Below are 19,308 nucleotides of genomic sequence, written 5' to 3' on the forward strand. Positions count from 1 at the left end.
ATATTTTAAAGGCAGATACAGAACAAATCACTTAGGGGTAAAAGAAACTTCACAATCTATTACTAAAGGCAGATTAACATTTTAAGAAAATTTTGTCCTCTTAACAGAGAAAACTAAATCTAGTCTTGTACCAGCTTACTTCAAAGATTTATGTACTCAACTAAATTTATTCTACGCTTAGCTAATCCCAACCATGTACAAAACTCTTTTCTCAGGGTTCCTCTTCCATAAACCTTCCACAACTTTCTGTATCCATATTATTTTGTCCCTTATTTCTTTTCCGTTTAGAAGCAACCAGCTCTAGGACAAAATCACTCTTTTTCCATTAAGAAAATACAATTCCATTCCTCATACCTTCTTTTACTGAAAACACTCATCTTACTTTCCTAGCATATTGAGATGTTTCCCTTAATAATAGAGAATATTTCAGGCACCAAACAGTTACTAATATTTCTAAATACCTTTAGTTTCTCTGTAGGAGGAAGTTAATACTCAGTAATTAATGTTTCAGTATCGTATTTTATCTGGAAGTGACCTACCTGTTTAATAAACTTCCATCCTTTAACTTAACTTGGAATTTTAAAATTGTGCTAAATTATCAACTATCTGGGGAGATCATTTGAGTAGACATTCCTGAAATAATCATTCCTAAAGAGTCTACCCAAAGGATCTTTCTTATTTGCATTTAAGTTATTGATAAGAATATTATACGAAGTTATTTTTCTTCCTGACTAATTTGTAGCAGGTATGGCAAGGTCTTATTGGACTTCTATTAAACCTAAGTACAATAAAATTTTTATGCTTAACATTAATGAATCTAAAGACATGTCTATATTAATCAAACCAATAAGCTTAAGCTAGCTTCAAATACCTGGTATCAATTCCATATTGAATATTTTCTAGATCACGTGAACCTGATTTTCATTCTCGCCAGTTTTGTTTACATTCCTGAGTATTTATATAATCATTTTAATTCTCTTTAAGCTAATTAAATAGAGCTCTTTTACAAATTAATTTTGGCTATAGCATACATCTATGACACACAAACCTCATGGTTCCCATTCCAAGATTCTAGCCATGAATCAGGTACAACAATGTAAGATTCATCAGTTACAAGAGGTTAGATTCAAATTGGGTTTCTGGCAGATGGAACAAATCAAAGTTTCCTGGCTAAATAGCTAAACATTTTTACTAACTTCTATGAAAGACATTTAAGATTTCTATTTGTTCTTGACAAGCCAAGTTCCAAATTACTTACCCACTTTCTCAAAATTTGCATTCCAGAGGTCGTAACAGTGGTTGAGTCATTGGTAGTGGGACAGAAGTTTCTAGCAGTATTCCCAATTTACAGTTCAGAACTGAGTATGCCACTCCAGTATCCACTAGGAAGTCCACTAGTTGAGAGCCCACTGTCGGTTGTACCCGGGGCTCTTGCGTGGCAGTTGTTATGGGAGTCCTTAAGATGGCCAAGAGCCCTGGGCCCCATCAGTCATCACCTTCCTCGTCTGTGGTTCCTTAGGTGACCGTTACATTGGAAGGTGCTTGTTCTTCCTGCTTTCTTTCTTTGATTTTAGTTTTGGGCAATCCTTTCTCCAGTGTCCCTCCTCTTTGCAACAGACAGACTGATTAATAGTCACAGTTGGCTTTTTCTTATCTCCCTTTTGCCCTTTGGGCTTCTGTTTACTAAAGGCCCCCGGGTGAGTTGCTATCAGAACGTTCACTGACTTCAAAGGCAATTTCCAGTAATTCCCCGGGGTTCTTGCCTATGGCTCCTTCAGGCTTGTTTAATTTGCACCCTGGGTCATCTGAGCTTTGGCTTAGGAGAGTCATATTCACCATGTGCACATTTTTTGGATCGTCAGGATTTAGGGTGGTTGGTGTACTTTTCATAAGCCTGACGGATCCGTTCTGGAAAAGTGGATGGGTTTTCTGCTGGCTCTTGTTTTAGGGCTTGTACCTTGGTAAGCTAGTCTGTTTCTGGAAGCCCTTTCTGAGGCCAGTTAGAACACATTGTCTGTAATGATTTAGCATCATCAGACCTTCGGTGGTATTGGGGTCCCAGTTTGGCTTGGCAGCGTGAACGGCCACGTCTACCACAGGCATTTGTAGATTCCCTTGATTTAGACATTGGGCCTCCTTCTAAGTGGCTCCTAAAACCATTCATTTTCTTAGTCATAGGTGGATAACTATAATTAGACCAATCATTCAAGATCTTACCTAATGGGCTATTGGATGGAATAGACAGCGCACCCCCCCCCACCATAGTAACTTATTCCAAATACAAAATACAAATGCAGATTTCAGATTATAATATCAGGCCTTTGTCAGTAGATGGAAACACAAAATTACAAATGACAGGCTAAAGCAAATTCAAATTCCAAACTTACAAATAATTCAAATTCTACTTTCAATTCCAAATTCTCTTAACCTGAGATCTCCATTACAGATGGGTACCCATTATTCAGATTCAGATGGGAGTTCCCCACCTGTCTAATTAGAACTCCCAATGGGAGATCAAGGGTCCTCGGTCATCACCGGGAACTTAACCTAGGCTTGCTAATCAGATGCAATGCTTCAGAAGAAACAGAGCCATCTTTTCTCCCTCCAAGGGGTTAATTCAGCCGACTGCGGTCCATTGACAGGCAGAAGGGCAAGGGACAAAAGGATCCCCAGAAAAAAATAGGCTCTGGCAGCTGCTGGGCTGCATCCTCCGTTGTCCCTCCTGTTGGCACGGAGGGTCAGTCGTTTGAGCATTTTTGACCAGGCAGTGGGGTGGAACCTGAAGCCCCTTAGGAGAGAGGGTGGTCTTGCAACTCACGTTGGGCACCACAAATTTGTTGCCAAAAGATTGGCTCCTGTCCCTGACAAGCCAAACTGAAACTCAGAGACAGGATCTTAGAGCATAGAAGAAAAGAGACAGCTTTATTCCTTTACTGGGCAAAGGGGACTCACAGCAGGCTGGTGCCTTCAAAACTGTGAGCCCACCTTGGGGATGGAGCAGGGTGATTATATAGCCATAGCTCAAACAATAAAACATTGATAACAATCAACAGAATCATTTTCTTGTCATAAGACTTAGAGTGGCATCATGATGTCTCCAGGCGACCAATCCTGTAGAGGCTAGTGGTTGTCACTTTGTCGATCTGTTTATCTCATAAGCACCCAAGGCATGGTCTTCTTGGTAATTCAGGCTATTTTGTAAGGTTACAGTTCCATGACCTCCCTGGAGAGCAACTCAGAAACCAAGTATGATTATTACTTTCAATTACTGGAATAAAGCAGAAACAGTAAAATTAATAGCTTGATTTTAACAACAGGCCTGGAGCTGTGAGTAGCAACTGGTCAGTCAGGTTAGTTGACCATTTTAAGGGCAAGCATAAGAATAAGCAATCTGTTAGCCTAAATGAGGCCATTTTATAAATTCTCCTTCAATCTCACATTTTTTTCATCCTCAAAACCATCAAGATATTATCTGTGCTGCTGCAGGGTCCTGACTGATGATTATTCCTGCCAGGATGAAAAACACCAGCATTTGGCTGCTTTGTAGCATAATCAGTCCTGCCACAATGATACATGGATGTGTCTCTGGTGTCCTGAAAGAATTTAGGTGCCTCTTGAACCGCCCCTGATGCAGGCAAAACGAATGTGAGGCAAGAGGAGGGCTGTGTCCCAGGTCTCAGCTGAGTCCCTGGGACATGCCCTGCCAAGTGTGGTTCCTTGGCTTTGCACAGGAAAGAATTTAAGAGTGAGCCACAGTTGAGTGAAGATACATTTATTTAGAGAGATACATACTACATAGAGTATAGGCTGTTTCAGAAGGCGAGAGAAAGGCCACGAGGTGTAGGGGTTGGGTGCTCAGGTTAAAGTAAAAGTAGATACACACTCCATAGGCAGAGTGCACACTATCTTCGAAGACAAGGGAGCGAGAGAGGCCATGAGGCACAGTGGTGCCAGTTTTTATGGGCTTGGTAGCTTCACACACACCAAGTGGAAGTATTATTCCAACTACCCTGGGGAAGGAGCTGGGATTCCCAGGAATTGGGCCACCACTCACTCTTTGACCTTTTATGGTGAGTCCTGGAACTGTCATGGCACCTGTGGGCATGTTATTTATCATGTTAATATATTACAATGCGTGTATAATGAAGCTCAAGGTCTACTGGAAGTCAAATCTCCCACTATCTTGGGCCTCAAGCTCTACTGGGGGTTGAATCTTCCACAATTTTGGTGTTAATTGTTGTGTCATTCCTTGAATGGCTGTGCCCTGACCCCTTCCCCCTGCCTCAACCCTACCCCTGGCTCTGCCCCACAATGTATTACTTGGGAGTGATTATGCGCTGGAGCAAATAGGGTCCGACTTATTCCCTCAGTCTTCCCTGCGGAGTCACAAGAGGCCTGACCATTCTCTGTGAGCTGAACCACTTCTAGAACGGACCAAATATCCACCCTCTCTTCCTGTTCTTCTGCCCTCCCTCTCCTGTAGGGTTCTGACCAAGATGTTGCCACACCACTAGCTAATGAAGTAGAGAGACCAGAACATCTGGGCCTGACATTTGAGGTCAGAAGCAGGAACTTTCTAGAGGAGAAGTCAAAAAAGCCAAAGACATACGAGAGCAGCATTCCGCCCCCAACCCCTGTGCCCCAGCCAGAACACCCCCTGGCTGGGTCCCAAGCCCCTGGCAAATACAGACGCCTATTAAACTATAAGAGCATCTTCAACTCTCCATCAGACCTGGGACACAGCCTCATATTCTCATTCCTCAACAGCAGGCTGGCTGCTGGAGCCGAGCACAGGCTCCAGGCAACGTGGAGACACATTGTGCATAATGGTTGGTCAGCATCACTCAGGATGCTGTACAACCTTCACCGCTGTTAGACTTGAGGACTTCCATTTGAAGAGAGAATCAGCCCTCAGGACAAGTATTCAGGGTTTGGGCATAGCATAGAACTTTTAAAATTCGTTTGCTAATTTTATAAAATATGCACTCAAAAAATAAAGCTGGTCTGTAGGAAGGAATTTAACTAGAGCAGCTGCCCACGTGATCTGCTGGTGCTCTTTGTAAGAAGCATCTAAATAATTGAAATCTTTAATTGGGTTAAAGAGATCCCTAGTACATCGATATTCTATAAATAAAAGAATGAGTAAATAATATGGTGACCTTCCGTTTCGGGCCCTTCCCCTTAAAGAGATCATTTTGTTTTGTTTGCACCAATAAGATCATTGTTCCAGGACTCTTAAGAGGCGTCTGGTTTTGCCTGGGGCGGAACTTTCCCAGGGAAATCCCTTTTAGCTTGTTTCAGGTGGACTGCCACCTTTCTCCTTGGCTCTTTCATTAAAAATGAACAATTTGTTTATCTTTGCCGTAAGGAGCTAAGCACCAGAGCATTGCATTCACAACTAGGGTCAGAGCACCTTGCCTTGTTATCTGGAATCAGACAGGTTTAAGTAGCCCAAGGCCTGTGAGACCAGTTAGAGGAGAAAGAGGGAAGGAGAGAGAAAAATGCTTATAAAGAGGAAGTGGTAAGAGGCTTCTGAATTTCAATGTGACCTGTCAGGTGATTTTTTTGCGGGGGAGGGGACATAAAAAAAAAAGTTAAGTAAAATGTCCTTATAAAGACAAGATCTGTTTCTTCCCTGGCTGATGATTTGTCATTCTAGTCACTTCCTGCCTTGTGACCACACACCCGGGGTTGACAGAGTTGTTCTGCAGATCAGAAAGAAGGGGCTTCTGGTCACACACCAGTACCACTGAGGACAATTTTTCTCCGAGGTAAATCTTCTTTATGTCTCTTTGTTTAAGTGCTTATGATGCTTGGCTTGTTGGGCGGCTGTTTCTGTGGATTGTGGATTTTGCCTCCAGGGGACTAGAGGTCTGAGCACCTGTCAGTCACCCTTGCCCTGTGTGAGCCCCGCCACCGCCACCGTTTAACTGGCCAGCAAAGCTGCAGTCACCTCATGTGGCCAGGCAGGGTGGGACACCTCCCCTGTGCTCTCTGGAGCAGCTTCTTCTCCAGTGATCCACAGTTATCACCCCCAGAAAAAAATCTGATTATTTTTTTTCCTTTTTAAACCAAACTATGTTTGGATTTATGTCTATGGCTTCATTTCAGGAAGGCTATTTGCTGTGATTTTAGCTACTTTCAAATGTTGTCAGGAAAGCAGGTATCGATCATTTAGATTGTGCTGCTCATTGGCCTAATGGGGATGGTTTAATTTTAGCTCCTGTGGTTCTGTTTTTCTAAAAACCTTCTGCACAGTACTTTGGTGGCTATATTAACATCTTGAGTCATATATTACTGAGTGTGATACTGGTTATTTGAGTGATTTTTGGCGCCAACGGTTTTTAACAGGTGTGCTTAGTAACCACATGGAATTAGAAGCTGCCTCTTCTCCATTTCATCTCTAAAAATAAAAGCAATTTATGTTGCTTAATTGTGCTGTTTCATAGAATTGTCTGAACTATTTGTTATCCTTATGACCATACAAATGATCACTAACTTGTGGAGGAAAGCCTTCCGTCTACAATTCCGTCTTCATTTGTATAAAGTTGATATGGGATATTTACTCCAGAAACGTTGTTGAAACATAGACTTTGTAGCATGCTCTTGTCTCATCAGCCTTTATTTAATTATTATTCAACAATATTATAAGAACCATTGACAGACAATAAACATAGAAGCCGTTAGGACTGGAAATGGATTCATTTATCAGCATACTTATCAAAACCTAATTTTTCTTAATCAACTATAGCAACTTTTTTTCCTAAAATTACTTCCTTAGGACAATTTAAAAAATATCATTAAACGAAGGTGGTGTATCCTTTGTTTTTGGTGGATTTTGAATTTACATAAATGTGTCATAATTGGTTTCTAGTAACTAAAGTGGTTTAAAGAGCATCCGCACAGGCAGATTTGAATGGAACTGACCATTTACCTATAAATGCGAATTTATGGACGTTGCAAAGCGTGAGCATCAATATTGTGTTACGCATCTCACCCAAATAGTTTTAAACTAGCAAAAATGTGGAACTGGGGCAAGAGGACTTGAACCCCCAAAAAAGAACAGGTTAAAAATGTGCTGTCTTCTTTTAAGTGAAAATATTAATGAGAATAAAATGAATTAGGAAGCAAAAGTATGTCAGCATTTTTCTTACATTGGGAGGGACTAAAACAGTATGAAACAATTAATTCAAAGCAGAAAAAAGTCTCTTGATTTAAGTCAAGTTTAGACTGTTAGCACATCAACCTGGTATGTTGTAAAATATCCATCCCTCTTCACTCTTGTTCACTCCCAGTGACATCAGGGAAGAATCTTCGGGGTCTTGTCCTTGAACAAGCACAGCTGAGGTGGGACACTTCATTAGCTATTACCCTAGGGGTGCTTTCCTTTGTCACATTTTAAATTTTGTCTCCTTCATAAATTATGCCTTGATGATCGGTGATTTGGGAAACAATTTCGGTGTTTTAACTCCATTTCTAATTCTTTTGCCGAACCCTTTGGGGAGTGGGAGGCCAACAAGTAAATTTCTCATTCAAATGTATCTATTTAAATTAGAGAGGACAGGACAAGTGGTAATAACACTGTGTATTTATGAGCACTTACTGTGTAAACCACTCGTTTTGCATGACCTCATTTAATCCTCCACCACCTATAGAGATGAGGAGTGGGCTTAGATCATTGAAGGAAGTGGCCCAAGGTCCTTGGGCAGCTGGAGGGGGCGAGAGGCAGTAGGGAGCCAGGATTTCAGGCTCCATTCTGCCTCCCTGTAAGCATTGTCTATTCCAGATCCTCCCTTTTACACCAGCATACTTTTCCGATAATTACAGGTGTCGATAATTACAGGCTTTTAGGTCTGAAGCTGACTAAAGGAGTCTTGGCATTCATGATTTGGAGAGAGAGAGCAGAAAAAAAATTGCAGAAAACCCAGAAACATTTTTATTTTCATAAATAAGAGATATCATTGTGGGTTTCATATAATAGAAGCATTTTCTTTTAATTAATGCATCATTTTACTCAAGAATTGTGTGCCTTCACAAACTTGCCTTAACCACTTCCCCAACCTTATTTCTTGTCGTTTCCTTCTGCTCTAGCTCCCCCTCCTTCTCTCCCCCTTCACTTGCCCATGTTCTGGGTGCACAAGACCACAAGCCATGAGAAAGTTCCATGTTCTTTCACTTCTTTTCACTCCAGTTCTTTCTCCAATTGCTTTCTTCTTCATTTGTAAAACGTCTGATTCTTTTTCAAGGCTCACTTCAAGAAATATGTCCTTTTGTAGGTCTTACCTCCTGGTCCCTGCCCCCACCTTTCTTGGCTCTACTGTTTTTTCTATGTGTGTTTGCTTAATGCTTTGATTTTAGAGTAAGTAGAGCAGTAATCACTATTTGCCGACAACCTGAGCTCCTTCTCTGTCTCTCCTGGCACATAGCAAGTGCTCAAGGTATTTACCGAGTTGAAAATTTGTCACAAGTGTCTTTTCTCAGTTCCTTGGATATGCATGGAACTCTTTTCTTTGATTTCATTTGTTGATATTTACTGAGTTCCCCCAGTGACTGTGATGAGAGAGGATACAATGATAATATAATACTTTGCCTTCTATTATGCTTCCTTTTTGCCAAAGCACTATTCTTCATTTTAGCCCCAAAGCACTAGATAGACATTGACTTCAAGAAATGTAAGAAATTGTCCAATGACCATAGCAAACAGGCAAAATTATAATCTCATTATTTTAGTCTAAATACATTAATTGAGTTAAAACTTAGCTACCCTTACCAAAACTAGGTACCTGTAATGGGCTTCTTTGATGACCAAGAACACAGGGAACAGATATCATTAACTTTTAACTTATTCACTTTGGATTATTCTCAAGGCAACTTCTTCTTGTTACCTAAAGAGTAAAGGCCACTCTGTGTATACAGGAGAGATGCCAAATGAATTTTTAAATCAGGTTAGGTTAAAAAAAAAATAAGAAATTTGCTCATAAGACTATATTTATGAAGAGTCAAAATTTTATAAGGTAAGATTATGAAGGCTTTGGACTTTATGACTGTTAGATTTTGCAGGAGAATGACGCTATTTACTCTAATTGTTAAAGGATTTTTTTTTTTGTCTGCTAGTTTCCCAGCTCACAGATATCATCAAATGAAATGATGCTATCCCATCTGCATAGTGAACCCTACAGAAATACAAATGAGAATTGGAGTCCACCAAAATAAAACACTAATCAGTGCCAGCAGGATCCAAGGGTTTCAAGGTTCCCTATTTTGCCAGATGGCAGTGCACTCCTTAAGTCAACAGAGTTCATGTTTCACATTGTTTTCATGTTGAAGTTCTAAGAAGTTACCACCCCATCAGATACGCATCTTCTAGGGGCATCTCCCTACAGCTGCTGTGACCACCGGGCTCCCCGAATGGCAGGTCCCCGTTTCCTCAGTTCCCTCCTGATTCAACTTCCTTATGCTATTGACTGTTCTCGTTGTTTTGCTTTGTCAGTTTCAGTCATTACATCAGTCTTCCCAGTAATTTCATAATCGCTCCATCTTGTAAGATACTGCAAGCAGCAGAGGGGGAACAAAGAATTTGAATTTATCACCCAAATAATAATGCCAAAGATTTGTCTGCTACTCATTTTGAATTGAGTGTTTTTCTAAGTGTTTTGACTATACTGATGCATATAGTCATCACAACAATTTTGAGAGGTAGTTACTGGTGTTACCTTCATTTCTGAAGGCAAGTTAATTCATTCAAATATTTTATTACTTTAATTTTCTACAACTGAATCAATTTTGTATTAACTGCCGAATTCCAGGGGGAACCTCCTGGAGTAAACAAGCAGCAGACCATGCTTATTTCTACCTAAACTCTTGAGTTGAGCTCAAATAATCGTAATTTATCCCAAATAAATTGCTTTTATTAAAGACTATCCTTTATCAACATCATCATTATCAGTATTTATTCAGCCCCTCTTTGCATTTGACTGTTTGGTTTTTACCAACTTAGATGCCTCTGCGTGGGTCACAGAACATGCTCTCTGCCCTCAAAAGCTTTGAAAAGTTTTCAGTCAAAAAGGGTTACAACACTTTAGTCAAGTGGCACTCACATTTTCTAACTGTTGTGACTGATAGGCACAAATAAACAATTTAGTATTTATACCTAAGCACACATATGTATAATTACATGGTAGTGGCCAAATAGAGGTGTTCTAAAAACTGTGAAAGAATGGAAGATGGTTTTAATTGTGAGTTGAAGAATAGAGGTAAAAAGAGGTAAAAAGCGACCCACTTGCTGAGTTAAAATAAGTTTTGCTCAACTTCAGAGCCATGCCTGCCTCAGCCCCACTTTAAGTTCTAAGGAGGCTTGTTTCTCAAATATGGTCAGTTGTTTTTTCTGGCGGAAGGAAAAGCTAAGATGTTAAATTGAGGAACTTGCCAAGAAAGCCACAGTTTGTGGTTGTGGCATTGATTCTTGCTTTAGTCTAGCACCAGCTACATGGACGGATGGACACGCTTACACACCCTCTCTCTGTGTCTACCTGTCCCTCTCTCTCTCCCCCAACCCCTCTCTCTCTCTCTCAAACACACACACACACACCATCTTGACTGACTGAACTAAAATGGAAAAGAGATTATTGTCTCCACAGACAGAAAAGCCAAGACACCAAATTTGGCAGGCAAATGAATGCTGCATGTGAATTGCACTCTCCCGGATAATTTGTTTTCCTTTTTTCTCTGGTTGCGTTTTCAAGAGGGAAGTGAATAGATGGAATAATTGCTTTACAATTAAATAATACCCTGCATTTTGATCCCTCAGTCTAGTCATTGTCACCGAAATTGGTCCAAACGGTGTATCCAAATGTATGAAGTAAAGAGGTGCACAAGTGCATTTGTGTAAAATTTGCATCCTCTTCCTTTTTGCTGTTCCTCAGGCAAAATTTAGACTTCGAACTGCATCTTTGTTAACCTCAGGTGTAACATTTTAAAATGTGGATCCTTGCACCTCCCTGATGCCATCAGCCCACATGACTGTTACCAGGAGAGCGAGACCAAGAAAGAAGATTGGAATATGCATCCCTTATGGAGAAAGTTACATAGTAGATGTGAAGAGAACATGAGGAGCAGGAATGCAGCTTTGCATTATCGAGCCCCCTTTCTTCATCTCAAAGACGTGGATGCACTTACCCCGTCATTTCCAATGCTTTATAACATTACAGTTTTTCCCTTTGGAAATATCGCAGACACCTTTGAGGACTTTTTCAGATTTTTCCCTTCCCTCATTGTCTTTCAAGTTGAGTTTTTTTTCATCAAAATATCCCTGATTCTGTTTCTTTCCTATGACCACAGGGAAAGACAATTGGGACACAATCTGTCTGCTGATTGAATATAATGTGTATAATATATAACGTATTAAATATCATAGATAATGTCAATTTTTTAAGGCTTGTGAGTCTGAGTGCAGTTTCTGTGCACGAGACAACAGGTGTGGAATAAAGAAGAGAGCAAATTTGGAGGCAAATTTGGATTCCTTTTCCAGCCTTTTATGAAATGTGGTGCCTGAGCAAGTCTCTGAAGCCTCCTGCAGCTTGGTTTCCTCATCTACAAAATCAGGAAAAGTCCTGCCTGTTCCCTGGGTCTGCTCTTGGGCCCATTTCCCTGTTTCATCTGTCTGTGTGCGTGTTTCGCTCTGCTGCACGCATCCTCACTGCTAAGTATTGAGCCCTTGCTATTGGCTAGATTATGCTAAGCACTTGACATATATTTGTTCTCATATTTCCACACAAAAGCTGCATAAGTTTGATGTTACCATCTTCTTATACCAGATGACCAAACTGAGGTTCAGGGAGGATTAAGTCCAAGGTCACAGAGCCAGTTAAGTGCCAAAGCCAAGATTCACACTTTGTCTCTTTTCCATTTTAATATTCACAGTTTCTTAAATGTGTAAACCATATCTGTTTAAATTGCACTGCATTTTCTAACATGATCCACCGTCTACTTTGTAATAGGTCTGAATATCCTTTTCTGTGATTGAATATTCGATGATTATTCCTAATTTTCCATCAGGTAGAATGCTCTACTTTTGATGGGTCTGCTAGTATACCAAACATATTTGAAAAAACAAACAAATAAATGCTTGAGGATTTTATTTTACAAAGTCCTCAAAATAAGAATAATGAAGGGATTCAACTAGGCTGTTTGGTTGTTGTAAAATTGAACAGAAATGTTATAGCATGTCCCTCTGTAAATTGGCATTGGTAAATCTTTGCCAACCAAACTGTGGCTTCCAACAAAGTGAAGATAAGTGTAGCCCATTCAACTAATACAAAATCCTGTCTCAGTTTATCTGTAGCTTCTCATTTTTTGTGAGAACGAACTTGTTTTTAGAAATTCTAAAAGAACTCCCCCAAGGAGCCCATAGAAAATGAGGTCACATTATTGAGAATGAATAGAAGCTTCTGTTGTCATTGCCAGTATACAAGTGTCAGCTGCACATCGTCTTAGTGTTTTTCCAGCTCGAACTACAACAGAGAAAATGCCTAGAGAGTTAGGGAGTGGATAACACACAGAGGCAGAGAAGAGGCTAACAGGTTCGGTCCCCAAGCACTGGAGGACCTGAGCGTAAGGAGATGTAGCCCAATGGTCTTCATCACAGATACCCAAAGATCTCTTTTCTCTTCATGACTCACAGTGGATGTGGTCACGCTTTTCTTGAGATTGCTCTATATTTTCCCACTCTGGCCACACTTCCTCAACTGTTAAAAGGTACTTTCCACAATAAGTATTCAGACAAGACTAAGCCCGGAGTCCCTTGACCACTCAACACGAGATCAGCCAACACCAATGCTGTTGGCTTCTAGTTGGTGTCACCTACTAGTTCCGCAAGACCTTTTGAAAATGACTTCAAGGACTCTGGAGGAGAAATGTGGTACAAGTGCCAGAGGAAGCCACGCTAAGAACATTTGGAGATAAAAGCATTGGTGTGAAATCTAAATTTCCACCCACCCACACACACTGCATACATCCAGTTAGGTGTGAATTTCAGTCCGTGACTCTACATACTATTTCATACAATATATAGTGGAAATTGGCCTTGTTCCCCAAGTTGATTTTGTAGAAGTTCTGGTTCTTATTTATTTTTTCCTTCCCTCCCTCCCTCCTTCCTTCCTTCTTTCCTTCTCAAGCACTGTTGTATACAATTTAAACACTTTACCTCATTTAATTCTAACGCAACTGTATGAACACTGTGGTTGCACTATTAATATTTCCTCTTTTTAAAGTTTGCATAAGAAGTTTATTTTCAAAAGGCATATAAGGCATATAGACAATAAACAAAGTAAACATTCAATCAGATCTTAACTTCTGCCAAGTATTAAATCCTAGAATTGTTCCATTAAGTTCCAGTCTCTAAATTCAATAATCGTCGTCTTCATCAGAGTCCCTCACTTTTCTTCTGTTGGATTTAACTGTTGTTTTCTTTTCTGTTGGTTGGCTTACTTTTTTGAGGATTTCTATTAAACCTTTTTACATATGAAGAAACTGAGGCTCAGAAAATTTAAGTAACGTGAACACAAGTCCACAGCAAGAAGCTGTTGCATCAGAAAATCAGACATCTTTTCGGCACACCATGTTGCTTCCTAGTTAATTCTTCTTATGTATGTAGCAAGCTTAATTTCATAAAGGAAGATAAAATCGTTCGCATCTGGATGAGGTTTGTGGGACACGTGAACTGCCTCCACACTCATTTAGCCTGGGAGAGGGTGAGTCATGTTCTAGCACAGGTGAAGCTGTAAACTCAGACTCTGCTGTTCTTGAAACACAGGGAAGAGGCTCCTCCCTTTATTCTCCTCTCCATCCCCGTGGGGAAGATGTAAAGTACATTTCATGGACTGTACGTCTTAAGGATTTTTTTTTAAACCCCTAGGTTCCTTTAAATGGAAATTGACTTGTGTTTTTCCCACCCTTTGGTTAGACCAAACTAAAATTCCAGAGGTGCTACTTCTCCTTTCTGATTAGTCACTGACTCACTTTGAGGCTTTGGGGAGCAACTTCACTTTTCAGGGCCCCCATTTTCCCATTTTCTATCATGTCCAGTTTCCTCCTCACTTTGCAGAGCCACTCTGTCTAACGGGAGATGGTGCCACAGGGAGGCAGCTGTGTGTATACACGTGCACCGAAATGGTTTCTGGGCAGAATCATTTTGCCATTTGAGAAGGTGGAGGAGTATTTGTATTCCAGTAAGCGTTGTAACTGAAGAAAGCCAGGGGAGAGAGCCTAGATCACCAAGGTTTTCCTTCTGGAAATGAGCTAGTGAGGAAAGGAACCACGGTGGCACGTCCCCCAGCTCCCCTCCTGGGGTTCTGCCTCCCACATCCCTCGCCAGTCAGACTCAACCCCCAGCAGTCTCCTCCATGGGCTGCTGCCTGTCTCCTCACTCTGTAGGGCTGTTTTCTCTTACATGAAGTGAAGTGCCCTTTCCCATTTTGTCTCTTTGGAAAACTTCTATTGGTTCTCTAAGATGTAGCTCAAGAGTCAACATCACCTTCTTTGGAAAGCTTTCCCCTCTCTTCTAGGGCAGAGTTAAGTGCTTCCTGCTCTGGGCTCCCCTAACACCACGATAATAATACCTTTAAAGTGTTAAGATGATTGTGGTTTTTAAGTGGCACATTTTCCTTCACGGGACTGTGTGTTCCCTCAAGAGCAAGGACTATTTGCTAGTCATCTTTGATCTCCAGTGCCTGGGACAAGGCCAGTGCGTTATTAAAAGTGAGGGGTTGACAGGTGCAGAGGCTGCTCACGGAGAGGATCCCTCTGTCCACTGGAGGCAGGGGAGCCAGGCAGGAGTGGGCAAGATCAATCCTGGTGGGTTCTTACTCTTCTTAGCTCTTTCCTTGAGATACTGAGGAGCTGGAGAGAACTTAGAACTTCTTAAAAGAACCCAGGAATAGCCCCTGTCATAAGTCATCTTGCAGAAGTGTGAGTGTGTGCCCGATTTACATGAGCTCAGAGCTGAGTAACCCCAGAGGAGAGAAGAGAACCTTGAGACACAGAAATTCAAGGGCCAGAGGCGCTAGGAAAGGTGCTTCCAGCAAGGCCCACGTCCATGTCGCCAGTAGCCTGGAGGCCAGTGTCGGGTGCTGTCCCCACCTAGCACAAGTGTGAGGCTCCCCCAATTCAGGGCAGCGTAACCCTGGGCCAGTTACTTAAATCTCAGTTCCCTCATCTATGAAGAGGAAATCATGATAGTGCTCCGTAGGGCTATGGTGGAGTTAAATGTGATAACGCACGTGAAACGTTTAGCGTCGACTAACTGGTCTTCTCATTCTTCCTTTAGCTCTTGTTTTCTCTGATTCTAGCAGAGATAACCTTTCTACGGAGAGAATACAGATGCATCATTCTACATGAGTAAGGAAAAGGCTGACTGATCTTTGCACAATCTCCTCCTTGTCTGTGGAAACCAGGTCACATGTCACTTCTTCCCGGGCGCCATGCTTGGCTCCCCAGGGAAGAGCTATTTTGCCCCTTCCTGTGGATCTAAAAAGTCTCCCCGAATTCTAGTGACTGGTGCCTCTCTCCCCTAATAAACAGGTCAGCCCCACCTTATCTTTTGGTTGCCAGTATCTAACCCACGACCTGGCATAGAGTAGGTAGTTGGCAGATATTTGTGGAAAGAAGAAATGTACAAATAAATGTATGAATCCACCGAGTGGCAGACACTTAGAATGACCAGAGGATGGATTTCATAGTCCAGATAGTGATGTGCAGATTACATTCAGATGAACTCTAACAGCCAATCCTAATTATTTCCTGTGTGTTCCTGTGTGGAGTTTGTGCATCCTGGCTGGTTTTTACCCTCCTTTCAGTCCTGCTCTGCCTCCACACCGCAATCCCCTTCCTCCCACCTTGGCAGGACTTAGCTCCAAGTCAGACACTGTGTAGGCAGGTAGAGATGAGAGCATCTGCGGCGGCCAGCAGGGTTTATAGAAACTGCCTGAAGAAGCCCAGCCTGGGGCTCCGCTACCCAAGACAGAACCCTCCGGTGGCTGGCTGGGGGTGGCTGGCTGGGTGGGGCCAGGAAGCATTCCCAGGCTAGTTAAAGACTACCTAGGGACCCTAGCCCTATATCAACTCTTTGGTCCCCATATTAACTCCTCAAAGTCGTTTGTCCCGCAAAGTGGTTTCCTGTAAACTTGACGCATCCACTTGCTTTGTTCTGATGTTTGTATCTTTCAGCGGGAGGGATCTGATAAGAATATACACAAGAATATTTTTTGTTAAACTCCTCCAAGAATGTGATAGTAGCCTTCTGAAGCCTTGGGTACCATTAGTTTATGGGTTGGTTTGCTCCTGGCTACAGCTAATTTCCTGGGTACCTGCCAGATGCCAGACACGTGGCGTTACTGTGAGACATCTTATCATTTGTGATCTCATAATCTGCTGGAAGGAATGGATGTGGCCATGGGGGCCAGGGTGCAGAGGTCTGAGCCGGGGCTCAGAGGAGAAAAGGCTCACTGAGCCCCACTCAGCAGCCAAAAGAACAGAGCATCTGAACCTTGCTGATTTCAGAAGTCTTAAAGGGATCATGTTAGTATTCATCTTTGAATCTGGCATTTTCTCTTTAGAACACTGCCTCGGGGTGAGTTATTTTAGTGTAGTCCTTCCTGCAAAGTCAAGAATGGATGTACAGGTGAATACAGGGAGCATTCACTTTGCCTCGGTCATTGTCACCCAGGAGGTGCCAGTAGGCTGTGTATGTGGTATTTGACACACGTTGTTTGTAGCCCAGACCTGGACGCTGCCTTCTCAATGCCTAGATTAAGTTCCTCGTGTGCGGGAAACGTACATGAAATTATATTCATGAGATATTCGAAATCACAGGGGAATTATACTTTACTATATGTTGAGTGGGTCTTACTTAAAGAAGAGCATGCCCTTCTAGGTTTGAAAACTTATTATAAAGGCAAGAGGAGAGATAAGGGGCCGGGACTCCAGTCCCAGCGGGGTCTGTGACGCTGGGTACACCCTTTCACCTGGGTGTCATTTCACTCTCTGTGACAGGAGGAAGGTGGCCAGATAGAAAGTCCCTAAGGTCCCTTTACCTCTACATCCTATGACTCTGTTATTCTTCTGTCATTTAAGGGGCTTGGAATAGACCTAGAAGATAGCAAAGAAAACTATTAAAGATTTGGAGGGGAAAAAGCCACTCCAAAACAGGTTAAAAGAATTTTTTTTAAAGGCCCCATGGCAATCACCAAGGCATGTGACGGAATTTTTATGGATCGAGCAGCTTCTGTAACTCCCTCTGAGAACAGCCCAAGAAAAGGGAGCTTTAATCGTATCAGGAAAGACTTAGGTTACAGGGTAGGGATGTGAGACACCTGAGACGTTGTAGGGTTTCCTTATTTGGATATTTTTTAGAAAATAGCAGATGGTTCTCTTTCTGGGGCAGTTTGTATACAGGTTTGCCTAGACACTCAGAGTGAACTGGGTCAGAGTGACTTAAGATGGACGCGGTGGCAGCCCAGAAAGCAGACCTCACGTGCCATTCTGGTAACTTCCCTATTCTGTGCTGAGCAGTCGAGCGGCTGAGCAGTGGGCATCTGCCTTGGTCAGTGAGGAGAATGCGTGAGGACAGAGCTTTACTTGCAGCTGAGGTAAGAGCAGGAGCCAGGCGGGGCTGGGAGACGCTGGGTCCCCCTGAGAGGAGGGACCTCCCCAGAAGAGGCCTTAGGGCCATGGCCACAGCTCCAGATGGCTCCTGGCCCTATTTCTAGGCTCATTTGAAATACACCTTACCTTGGCTCTAACTTGTGCACGCACTTGTCGGCTCGGGAACTTTTGGAAATTTTAGCATGGAAAGGACTTCATCTCTCAATTTACGTATGAGGAAACTTTGGTCCCAGGAGGCAAAACAGAGCCTGGCATTACACAGACAGGTAGCAGCCTAGGTCTCCTGGACCCCACGCTCTCTCTTCCACTCCCTGCCAGTTATTTCATTCTGGAGATGTCCACGGGTATAAATGTATTGCATGGGCTGATTGAGATGTTCAATATTTTTTTTATAAGCTTCTGTGATTTCTTACTCTTATCTAATCTTTTTTTTATCCCCTCGCAGCCCTGTGTTTAGCCTTTTCACTTGTTCATTGTTGATCTTCAGAACTCTTTTTACTGTGCTATTTCGCAGTAACGAGCTGCAGTCTCTGTGTTGCCTTTGAAACTTGACATTTACCCGTGGGCGTTATGAAGCCTCAGTCTTTGTGGCCCCTGTGCTTGTAACCCGGCAGCCAGGGCAGTGCTTTGCACGCAGACTTGTAGGTGGAGTGAATGAATGAATGAATCAGTGATGTCTGACATTGAGATAACAGTGTCATGGTGGATCATCAACTAGCCCGTGATAATATCCAGCTTTTTGAAAAGATATATTTAGGGTCCCCTGAGCTTTCAGTCAGGGAAAGGCCAGATCTTAAGTCCTTGTGGTGAGTGTGAAATGAAGGGAGGCTGTGGCTTTTCTAGATGTAAACACCAGGAGTATTGTTGTCTACACCCAGGGAAGGAGAAGCCAAGGCAGTGAGGGGCTCCCCAACCCCAGCCTGGGATATCCCCTTTGCTTGAAAGAGGTTTGCTCTGTGTCACATCCTTAATAGGGTTGGGCCACTTGGTAAAGAAGAGGCATCAGGGTGTGCCATGGAGGAGGCGGGGAGTTGGGTGTGTCTCAGCTGGGGACAGAGCTGGGCTCTGGGTGCGGGGCTAATACAGCTTCAGGGGCCCCTCAACTGAATGTTCAAACCACAGAGACTCACAGAGCAACATCAGGTTCGGCCTGTTTGGAGCAATCTGGGCTGCTGGCTTCCCAGGAGTGTCTACACCCACAGTAGAGAGGAGATCTGCCAGGTCTGTGCTGGGGTAGCCTTCCCGAGCCTCATTCCTGCCACATTTACCTCCAAGACTGCAGAGAGGATTCCGCCCTCTGCAGCCGCCTTGGGAGAATCAGTGTATCTGCAGGGAGAGAAAAGACAATCTAAAAGAGATTTTAGACAAAAGAATTCATAAGAGCCTCTTTTAAGTGGCCATCTGTATTTGAGGCCATTAATAATTAGTTGGTTTCTTAAAAACAAAGGCATTTTAAAAATACATTTTCAGAATCAACCTTTATGTGAAAGTCTGGAACGTCTGTGTCCACAGAGAAATAGTTTCCCAAGCACACACAGTAAGGTACTGACGGCTAGACTCCCTAAAGTGTTCTGCTTTGTAAAAGGAAGGGAACAGGATTAGGTGGAAGGCAAACTCCTTCCTTATCTGATGTAACTTCAGCATGGTGGC

At 42.5% G+C, this 19,308-nt stretch overlaps 1 protein-coding gene across 1 annotated transcript in view; it reads left to right on the plus strand.

Moving 5' to 3' along the window:
* Positions 1-5,642: 5,642 nt before the first annotated feature.
* Positions 5,643-19,308, plus strand: part of LCP1 (lymphocyte cytosolic protein 1) — a 49,431-nt gene continuing 35,765 nt past the window's right edge. The window contains exon 1 of the mRNA XM_010951393.3: positions 5,643-5,771. The gene's annotated coding sequence lies outside the window, so the exon portion shown is untranslated. The remainder of the gene's footprint in view (positions 5,772-19,308) is intronic.

Source organism: Camelus bactrianus, chromosome 14 (assembly GCF_048773025.1).
Source record: "Camelus bactrianus isolate YW-2024 breed Bactrian camel chromosome 14, ASM4877302v1, whole genome shotgun sequence".
Classification (NCBI taxonomy): Eukaryota; Metazoa; Chordata; class Mammalia; order Artiodactyla; family Camelidae; genus Camelus; species Camelus bactrianus.